Genomic DNA, 10,184 nt, shown 5'->3' on the forward strand with positions numbered 1-10,184 from the left:
GTCTGGGTCGGACCTTGCCACATTGATCCATGCAATAGTAACCTTCAGACAGGACTACCACAATTCACTCTATGTAGGGCTACCCATGAAAATGCTTCGGAAACTTCAGGTGGTCCAGAATACAGCTGCCAGGTTGCTGACTGGAACATCATGGTCAGCTCATATTACTCCAGTTCTGCGGCAGCTGCACTAGCTACCAATTAGTCTCTGAATCCATTTCAAGGTGTTGATGTTAACTTTTAAAGCCCTTAACGGTTTGGGACCCTCATACCTATGGGACCACTTCTCCCATTACAACCTCCCATACTCCGTTCAGAAATCTTCTATGGGCCTCTTGCAGGTGCCTGGCCCCAGAATGGCTTGGTTAGCTGCCACTAGGGGAAGGGCTTTCTCAGTTGTGTCCCCTACCATGTGGAATGCACTCTCGGATTACACCTGTGCCCTGACACACTTGCTTAGTTCCTGCAAGGCATGGAAAGCTGAATTATTTAGGTTGGCCTTTGGAGGCCATGTTTTATGTTTGAGATGTTTTAATGGTGGTATGGTGATAGCCACATATTTTAATATTTGAATGTTAATATGTTATATTTGTTATTTATTTTAGGGGGGGTTGGTTGTTTTTACCTTATTGGTTTTAATGTTGTAAGTCGCCACAAGACCCTTTGGGTGAGTGGCAACTTTAAAAATCTAATAATTTTTTTTTAAGACAGAAATCAAAATCCCAATGATAGGGTTGCCAGCTCCAGATTGGGAAATGCCTGGAGGTTTTGGGGGTGGAGCCTGAGGAGGGCAGGGTTTCAGGAGGGGAGGGACTTCAGTGGGGTATAATACCATAGAGTCCACCTTCCAATGCGGCCATTTTCTTCAGGTGAACTCATCTCCATTGCCTGGAGATCATTTGTAATCCCAGGAGATCTCCAGCCTCTACTTGGAGGTTGGCAGCCCTGCCTATGGAGGTGGTCTCTGTAAGGGACAGGATCAAACCTCTTAAGACAAAGAGAAAGAACATGCACATGTGGGCATGTAGCAGCTCTTGCTGGTCAACCTGGAAGGCACACAATAGGCATCCCTCTGGAACACCTCACACCCTATCACCAACACTTCTCTCTTCTGCTTATTATCTTGTCATGATGCAACTTCTTCTGTCTCCATGTGGTATATCAAAGTCATATTTTTCAACACATCCCCCCTCGAAATAAAACACATCAGCAGTTTGCTGTAAAGTCTTGTATGGTGACCTTCTTCACTACTGGCACTGCTTCAAAGCAGATCACATTGCGTTTATTGTGCAAAATTCCTAATTTCAGGGAGAAGAGATAGTTGCAGTTTTATGGAAATCATAAGCCTCTATAAATATCAAAACAAGGCACTGTTTCTGGTAAACTTGCTCAGTGTAATTTGTGTCTGTGGTTATGTGAGAGGAAGCGAGTAGCATTCCCACAACAGTCATATCACCCTTTTGCACTCTGAATAATATTTGCCAAAGTCTTTTCCGTCCCCACCGCAACATTTGCCACCCAAAATAAATTAGCACAGCTCACAATAAATAAATATACCATAAACGCTGCCCGTAAATAGGTTCTCTTTTTAATAATAACCCTGTGAACTCTCAGACTATGAGCAAATTACAAACTCTGTATTTTATTTACCATGAATATTATTTTTCATTTTAAAAAAGCCCCAGCAACTGCATAAATAAATTTCCTTTCCAAAATAAGTTGGACATCATGGACAAGGATCCTACTTTACTATAAGTCAGAAACAAAATTTTGTTAGCAAAGATTCTGCTGAATATATTAGGCAAAAATGATATATGTTGGGTAGATCCTACGCAGTTATTTGTTATAATAACCTGAATGGGCTATCTATTTATTCACATTCCACCTTTCTCCTTTCTTGGATCTCAAGGTGACATACAGCCCTCCAATCCGGGCGCTAACCCAATCCAAATGTGTTCAACTTCCAAGCAAAGTTGCTGTATGACGTGCCTTCTTATCATATGTAAATTTCATTTAGTATTAGTAGAAATGGTAAAAATGGTAACAATTTGCCTCAGACTAGAAGTGACCTTTCTAGACCCAGGTCCCACATTTAACCTCATGGGACCTACTGAACTACAACTGCAATGACAGGAAGTCATGTGACATCACAGTCATGTGATGACAAGAAGAGGAGCCAAAGTGCTCTTCTGTGTTCTGGTTAGTTATGGAATTCCATTTGATTGGTCGCAATGTTGTAGACAGAAGACCACCTCTGGCTGCAAATGTTTAAGTATTGTACATCCTACAAGTATCGGAGGACTTACTGGGCAGGTTGAAGAGACAGCAGGAAAGTATTTGCATATGCTGAAAAGGAAGTTTCATCACTACTGAATGACATTACCTTGCCGTCCTGCTGCTCCTCCCATGGTATGTTAGTTATGGAGTTTCATTTGCTTGGTTGCAATGTTGTAGTGCTTTAGAAGCCCCGATTTTGCTGTTTTAGGGAAGGACTTGAGAACAAGTGAACCAAAGGTCATGAATCTCAGGTTAAAGACTCAGACACAACCATAGCAGGAACATGGGAAATAGAATGATAGGGATAGTTGGCAAGGCCAACAAAGATCTATTCATTTTACGGACTTAAAACCCCAGATAAATCTGTCCTGAAATTTAATTCATGGCATAAACACAGCCAAGGAAGGAAGGAAGGAAAGAAGGAAGGATGGATGGATTCATTTTTTGGTCACTTTACAAATGTTTACATTGGATTCAGCTGCATTTAAGCATCTGAGTTCATGGTACTGCACATGAGCTACTGTAAGACAGAGCAAGGGGTGGTGGCAATGCATTTCTGGGTAGGGTTGCCAAGCACAGCACTGGCTACCAGCAGAAGTTTGGCCGGAGGAGCAACTTTACTTCCAGCACTGGAACACTTCTGTGAGTATGCTCAGAGCATATGGGTTGCTGGGAGTTGTCGTTTGTATCTGAGACAGAATCTGTTGCTGAAATTAAGGGTCTAATAAGGGGCCATGATAGCAGTGTTTGTTCTTTCTAACTGGTAGCAGTGTGTGAGTGCATGTGGAAGGAGGAGACAGTGAGGCTTGTGAGAATGTTGGAAATTCTCCAGGCACCAGTTGGAAAGGGAACAAGACCTGGACCGCAAAATGAGTCCAAACTTCAAATATGTTAATTCACACATGAATCAAATAAAGTCCAAAACAGCCATTAAACAAACCCATTGTGAACTCAGCACAGAGCAGTTTGACTGTCACTAAAGAAAGGGGCCTTGTCTATATGCAGCAGAATGAGATGCTATAGTCAGTCCTAAAATGGGTGAACATAGAGTGGACAAGGAGCTCTAACTTCTGTTTCATTACCATGCATGTAAGGGGGAGAGGCATCCTTTCACTACGTTGAGAGATCATGGGAAAATATTAACTCCCCCCCCCTTTTATTCATAATATTAACAAGGGTTTGCTGCTATACTACTATTAAATACTTTTAAGTTGCCAACCAGGATAGGGATGAGGAGTTGAAACCAAAACTGATAGCTCGGAGAAGGGGTAGTTAGAAGGAGGGAGAGAGAGATGATGGGATATCATGAAAGAAAGAGAGCAAAATGGAGAAAAGGAAGAGAAAGAAAACAGGAAAGGTTGTTTTATTTTCTACAACACACTAAGGAAGATCTGACTGAACATAAAAACTACGGAGCTGGTGGAAGAAAAGGAAGAGAGAAACAGACTGCTGGAAACAACAACCTTGTTAGGAGGCTGCAGTCTAGCAATGACTGTTGCAGCCATAAGCTGCACAGGCTGGTCTTGTCTTGCTTCAGTGCTAGGGTTGCCATTTGCCTGGTGGGGGCAGGGGATCCTGATCTTCCAGGGTCTGGCCAGCTGGCCAGCGGGAGGAAATCCCTCCAACAGCGACATTGTATGCGATGTGCCTGCATCACCTAGCACATCAGCAACATCAAGGGTGATGCCCTGGATTTTGGGCAAAAATCTATAGTTTGATGCCGATTTTACCATAGAGTTTTCCCCAAATCCACAGCATCACCCCAATGACATGTTGTACAGGATCCTGCCCCCACGCCTGACTAGGAATGAGGGGAGAACTCCTGTATTTTTACAATACAATAGCAACAACAATACCCAGCTCTGGCACCTCCTCAGAGATACACTCTTTTAAGGCTCAATGGTAGCGTGTAGCCCAGCTAGGCACACAAGAATCTAGGCTTAGAGTCCAGTTACTCATCAGCAGACAGTATCTATGAACAAGAGTAAGGTTTATTTAGCACAGAACTTGCAATCAGAACTAGAATAGATTATAAAATAATAACCTGGCAATGTTTTGCCTAACTACACGATAGAGCATATTTACCAACAGCAAGGTGGGTCAATAGTCCATAGTAAGAGTCCAATATCTTGAGAAAGAATAGCTGCATCCTTGTGGGCCCAGAGCCATGTGCTTCAGCCCACAAAGAATCCTTTGTCTGCCTCAACCCATAGCAGAGACAACATTCCAGGGTACAGGCAGGAAAAAAGAGAGAGCAAGCCAAAAAAGTGAGCTCCTCTCTAAGGCTTAGCCAATTTGAACCCCAATCTCATTATGACCGGCCCTGGCCAGTAGCCAACCACAATGAGACAGGTACTTTCCAAATTTGGGGTTGTCATGGTAAATGGGTGGGAATAGGTTGGGTTCAGAGACCAGCCCCTGCAGAAAGCTGATCCTCTGACCCCCTCCCATCCAGGAGCCTACGTGCATCTCTGCCATGCTTCAGCAGAGGCATTTGGTTTATGGGGGCACTTTGAGCAAATGGTCAGCCATCTGGCTTCGAGAGGAAATCAAACCAACAGGGGGTACATTCCAAAGGGGAAACATGAGCTCCAAGAGAGAAACATGAGCCTACTGAACATTCAAAGGGAGACATAAGGCCTACAGGAATTAATATTTCTATACGCATGTCACATGTGACATCACTGTTTGGAGGGGGGTGGCATCACTTCCCACTCCCAGAGCGTCCCCCCCATCCCCCCACCAGTGGACAAAAGGGACCTGGCAACCCTATTTAGTGCTGGCTTGGCTTGCTTCCCTGTAGTAAACTTTGCAAAACAGCATGGGGGACAGAAAGCAGAACTATTGCTGTTTATATTCTGCCTTTCCTGTGCCCTAGTGGCTGCCATGTGGAACCACATTAGAAGTAAAATAAACTAGGATGCATTCTGCACATAGCATGACACTGGCTTCAGGGGCCCTCCAGCTAAACTGGGCCCCAGGAATTTTACACACACTTTCTTTTCTTTTTTTCTAGGAAACCTTCAGCTCTGTGATCCTCCACCTATGTAGTACTGTCCGGTCTACAATCTGAAGTCTCCAGAACCTTAATCTCACTTCATTCTGGTGCATTTGTAGACAAGGCAGGGTTTCATTCAAATGTATAGCCAACATCCACAAGTCAACGTATTTGGGTGTAAGTCAGTTTAGTTCCAACTGTCTTAAGACCAAGTATTTCAGCTTAACAGGGGGTGTGAATCAAACTGCCTCTGTCCATTATGGTAAATATTTAACCATTTTCGTAAATAGGGCTGTCAACAAAAAGGTCATCTTTTGTATTCAATGAGATTACTCTTATTTGCCTTTGTTTCTCACCCCTTGTTGGAAAGCACAAGGCCCTGCTGACATAAACCTCAACCGGTCAGAGGGAATTCACCAGAGGCACAGTGACTGTGATGGATGGCAGCAGGCAGTGGAAGGAATCCTGATCTTAAGTATGTTAATGCTTGACAGTCACTGGCTTGACAGTGAATCCTGATCTTAAGTATGTTAATGCTTGTCACTGGCTTGACAGCGATTGCTATTTTTAGAAGACGCATATATTCTGTACCAAATAATATACAGGGGCACAGAACACCCCATTAAATACTACGCACTGTCGCGACTAAATGCTACTTTTTTGTTGTTTGTTTCTCTCACGCCGCTGTATGCTGAATAGCAAGCACAATTAAGATTCTCTAATCCTATTTGACTGCAAGAGAAAGGGTGGGGATTGCAGCTATTGACTTGGGGTGCTCTTTTTGAACCTTGGAATCACAATGGTGTTAACGGTATTCTCCTGCACTAGAAGCTTGCAACCAAAGAACTGGCTGGCAAATTCAGATTGGTAGGTATGAGTCCACTCCCCCACATTCTTCGGTCTAATTGCTCCCTCGTGGCCAAGTCAGAAGGGTGCACTGATGATAGTGTCTAAACTTTATATCTCCTTGGCTATACAGCTGCACCACCACCCCTCAATACATCCCATGTTTCTACTGCCTCCCTGTCCCTATACCCAGCATCAGGTTTCAGTTTTTCCTTAACTCCTCCAGGTCTAGTCCAACATTCAAACCACTATGCATTCCCACAGTCTTTTTTTGTGCCAGAGTAACCAGATTTTCTTGCATAATAAAATGGATCTTATGCCTACAAAAATCACAATGCACGGTCACCATAATATAATATTGCTTTCTGCAGTACACAAACTGCATAATGCAGTACAACCAGGAACAACCAGCATACACATGCAAAACTGAGACCTGGTGTTTTTCCCCTCCACATTACTTACTACAACTAAAACAACTGCAAATATCAGAGTACTCTTAGAGACTTCCAACAATACATTTTGAATATCATAAGCAAATCAGAGTTTTGGCAAGGTAATTTTAAGTTACAAAGCTGTAGTAAAGCTGATCACACCTCTGCAAGACTCAGCAATTTTCAGGCCCCTGAGTACATCTACCTTGCGCCTTATCGATTATGCTCCCCAGGCTCCGCAGCTCCTTGTAATAAATATTGCCAGTATCAAGAAGCCCAACTAAAATACAGTGACCAAGAAAAACAGAAAAGAGTAGAAATTGTAAATACAAACTGATCTGTCAATCTAATGCTTCCAACAATCTCGTTTTTGTAACAATCTTTGTAAGAAGTACCATACATCATGGATTAGGATTTTGTATATTACCCTGTTTGGAAAAGATTGTAATCTATGAAAATAGGAGAGACAGTTTTTGACTTTCAGAAGAAGTTTTCTACAAAACGGAAGATTACTCCGGAGAATTTCGTCATCCAATTTGTTCTTCTGAGGACTTCTTTTTCCTAGAAGGAAATATTTATGAGAATTGCTGATCACTATATCTTTATACTTACCTTATATTGTTATGAATTATAAGCACATTTTGTACAGTTTCCTTTGGGTCTTCCTTTGTGGGTTTAACACCAGCAAGGTAATGTCCTGGTTCAAGTGAAACCTTGATGTAACTTTAGGTAAAAACTGGAGTGAAGTGCAAAGTACTTAACCTGGTGTTGAATACTTTCAGAAAAGGAGGGTCGTGTCTCAGTGCCTATAGCTCGCAGACCTTTCTAGCTGACGTGATGGCTATTAGGAATATTGTTTCATGATAAGAAAACGCAGAGAGTAAGAGGCCATGGGTTCAAATGGTTTCCCCAACTGTTGTGAGATAACAAGTGACAAGCTCCACTAAGAGACTGGTGGAGGAACCAGAGAGAATTGGTTGACTAGACCCCTTGACTAACAGCTTGGATTCCTTCTGAGCAAACAGAAACTTCACTCAGATTTGAATATGGAAACATGTGGTGGCAGTGAACTCTGATGAAGGCAGAGAAGAGACCTCCCTGTACTAGGCTGAGCAAGTATTTAAAAACCTTTTCTATCCGGCACAATATGGGATCCAGATCTTGTGCCATGGCCCATGCACAGAAACATTCCTATTCAGCCAAATGTGAGTGCCAAGTGGTTGGATTTCTGTCATTAAGTAAAACCTCTCCTGAGGGGCGGCTGGTCCCTGAATGAACCATGCTATTAAATGCAGGCTGCCAATGTTTGGATGTAGAAACAGGCTGTGTGGAAGGAGATGGGTGTTCCTGGGGGGGGGAGATTTATACCCCACCCTTCAGTACTCGAAGGAGTCTCACAGCAGCTTACAATCCCTTTCCCTTCTTCTCCCCACAACAGGCACCCTGTGAGGTAGGTGGGGCTGGGAGAGCTCTCTTGAGGACTGCTTGTGAGAGAACAGCTCTGAGAGAACTTGTGGCTGACCCAAGATCACACCAGCAGCTGCATGTGAAGGCATGGGGAATCAAACCCGGTTCTCCCAGATTAGAGTCCACACTCTTAAACACTACAACAAACTGGCAAAAGGGAATGTATCTGCCATGGGACATGCTTAGCAGTCTAGGGAACCATGTTTGCCTCGGCCTGAAAGGATCTGTTTAAATGGCCAATGTGCATTCTTGTCTCATTTGTAAAGGACTCTTGAGATCAGTGGTAGGGAAGGAAAAGCATACAGCAGGTTTCCTGTCCAATGAATTTGGAATGCGTCTCCCAGAGACTGTGGGTCTCATATGCCCCGGAAACAAAAGAATGCATTTCTTGTTCTAATTTGTAGCAAACAAGTCTACTGCTGGTTGTCCCCAGTACCTGAAGATCAGGGCGAGAAAGACCCAGTTGGTTTGCCATTTATGAGAGTCTAAAGGCATGCAGCCGACAAAGCCCGCTAGATGGTTGTTGACTCCAGGCTTGAATTATGGCCTCATTGGAGATCACCCATTCCCAGATGAGTGTGGAAAGATGGCAGAGGGTGTAGGTGCGAGTGCCATCCTGTCTGTCTATGTAGGACATAAAGGTGATACTGTCTGTGGCTATTTGTATATTCTTGCCTGAGATGTGTTTGTGTAGGGCTACTAAAACTGTTGTGCAGCTCTTTGAGTTCTAGCATGTTGACATGGAGGCATGCTTCTCAGGTGGACCATGTCCCACTGACTGACACATGCCCAATCTGGGTGCCTCAGCCTAACAGGGAAGCATCCATAGTCAGTACAACTTCTTGAACAGGGGAGTGAAACAGGATCCCTTTTAGGAGGTCTCATTACACTGCAAGGGTAGACCAAATGCCTCAAAATGCATTGGCCAGACAAAGGGGGGGGGAATACCCGTGATTGTTTCTCTACAGCGATACCCTTCTTTCAGCCACTGTTAGGACAACACAAGATATCTTGGCCCGAGCAAAGAAAAAGAGCATAAAAGCACGGCTCATATTAATCCTCTTTCTCTGAACTAAACGTGAGTATTCCAAAGGACCTGTGTCCCATGTGCAATTATTGTTAACCAAATGAGTGTGACTCAGCAGATACGGGAAGCCAAACAAAACCGTTTCAGATAGCAAAACTGGAGCGAGGGACAATAGCTGCCACCTCCAGAAAGGGAGAGATCTGCGGCCACCCATGTTTAATGCAGATAAATGAGAACGTGCACTACTGCTCTCTGACCATGGAGAGGCCCTGTCAAGGGCTCCAGCTGCTCCGGCAAAGAACTGGGTGGCCCTTCCTTTTCACGGCAGCTCCTTAGAGTTTAAAATTGAAAACATTAGGGCGGAAAGAGAAGTGGGCTTGGGCTCCCCTTGAATGAAAGGGAGAGATTAACGAGGAGGGTGGGCTCCGTCCCCGCCAAACACATTCTCTACTCGAGCTAGGAAAATCCTCTCCAATGTTCAGGCTAAGTTTATTAGAGGGCCTCCTGTCACAGAACAGTACACTTGCACAAACACAAACAAGAACAGTGAAGAGGAGCAGCAGCTTGGCACCTTAGAGTTGCTGCAGAAGGCAAAAGGGCTGCTTCCCCAGGTTCCCCAATGCAAATATCTAAAGATACATGGGTGCACACATGGGGGATCCCCATGGTTTGTGGGCTTACTGCGGTTTGTTAACAGCAAAGCAATTTTTATGCGTGGAGCTCCTCTTGGTTCCCCCTAATACCTAGCTCTCTTGTGAACGTTTGTCCCACCCTTGCTCCCTAGAGCTCAGGAGCTCTCCCTTCCCCATTTTATCTTGACAACAACCCTGCAATGTAGGTTGACTAACAGAGTGTGGTTGACCCAACGTTGCCCTGAGTGGAAATTTGGGAATGTGAACCGAGCTTTTCCAGATCCTAGTCCAATGCTAGAACCATTGTTCCACAATGTACTAGTTCACTGTGTCAGCACAGCTCTGAATACTGGAAGGAGGAGGAGGAGGGGATTGGATCTATACCCCTCCCCCAAAGGAGTCTCAAAGTGGCGAAGAAGAAGAAGAAGAAGAAGAAGAAGAAGAAGAAGAAGAAGAAGAAGAAGAAGAAGAAGAAGAAGAAGAAGAAGAAGAAGAAGAAGAAGAAGA

Source organism: Gekko japonicus, unplaced genomic scaffold (assembly GCF_001447785.1).
Source record: "Gekko japonicus isolate JY-2015 unplaced genomic scaffold, Gekko_japonicus_V1.1 scaffold2935, whole genome shotgun sequence".
In the NCBI taxonomy this organism is placed as follows: Eukaryota; Metazoa; Chordata; class Lepidosauria; order Squamata; family Gekkonidae; genus Gekko; species Gekko japonicus.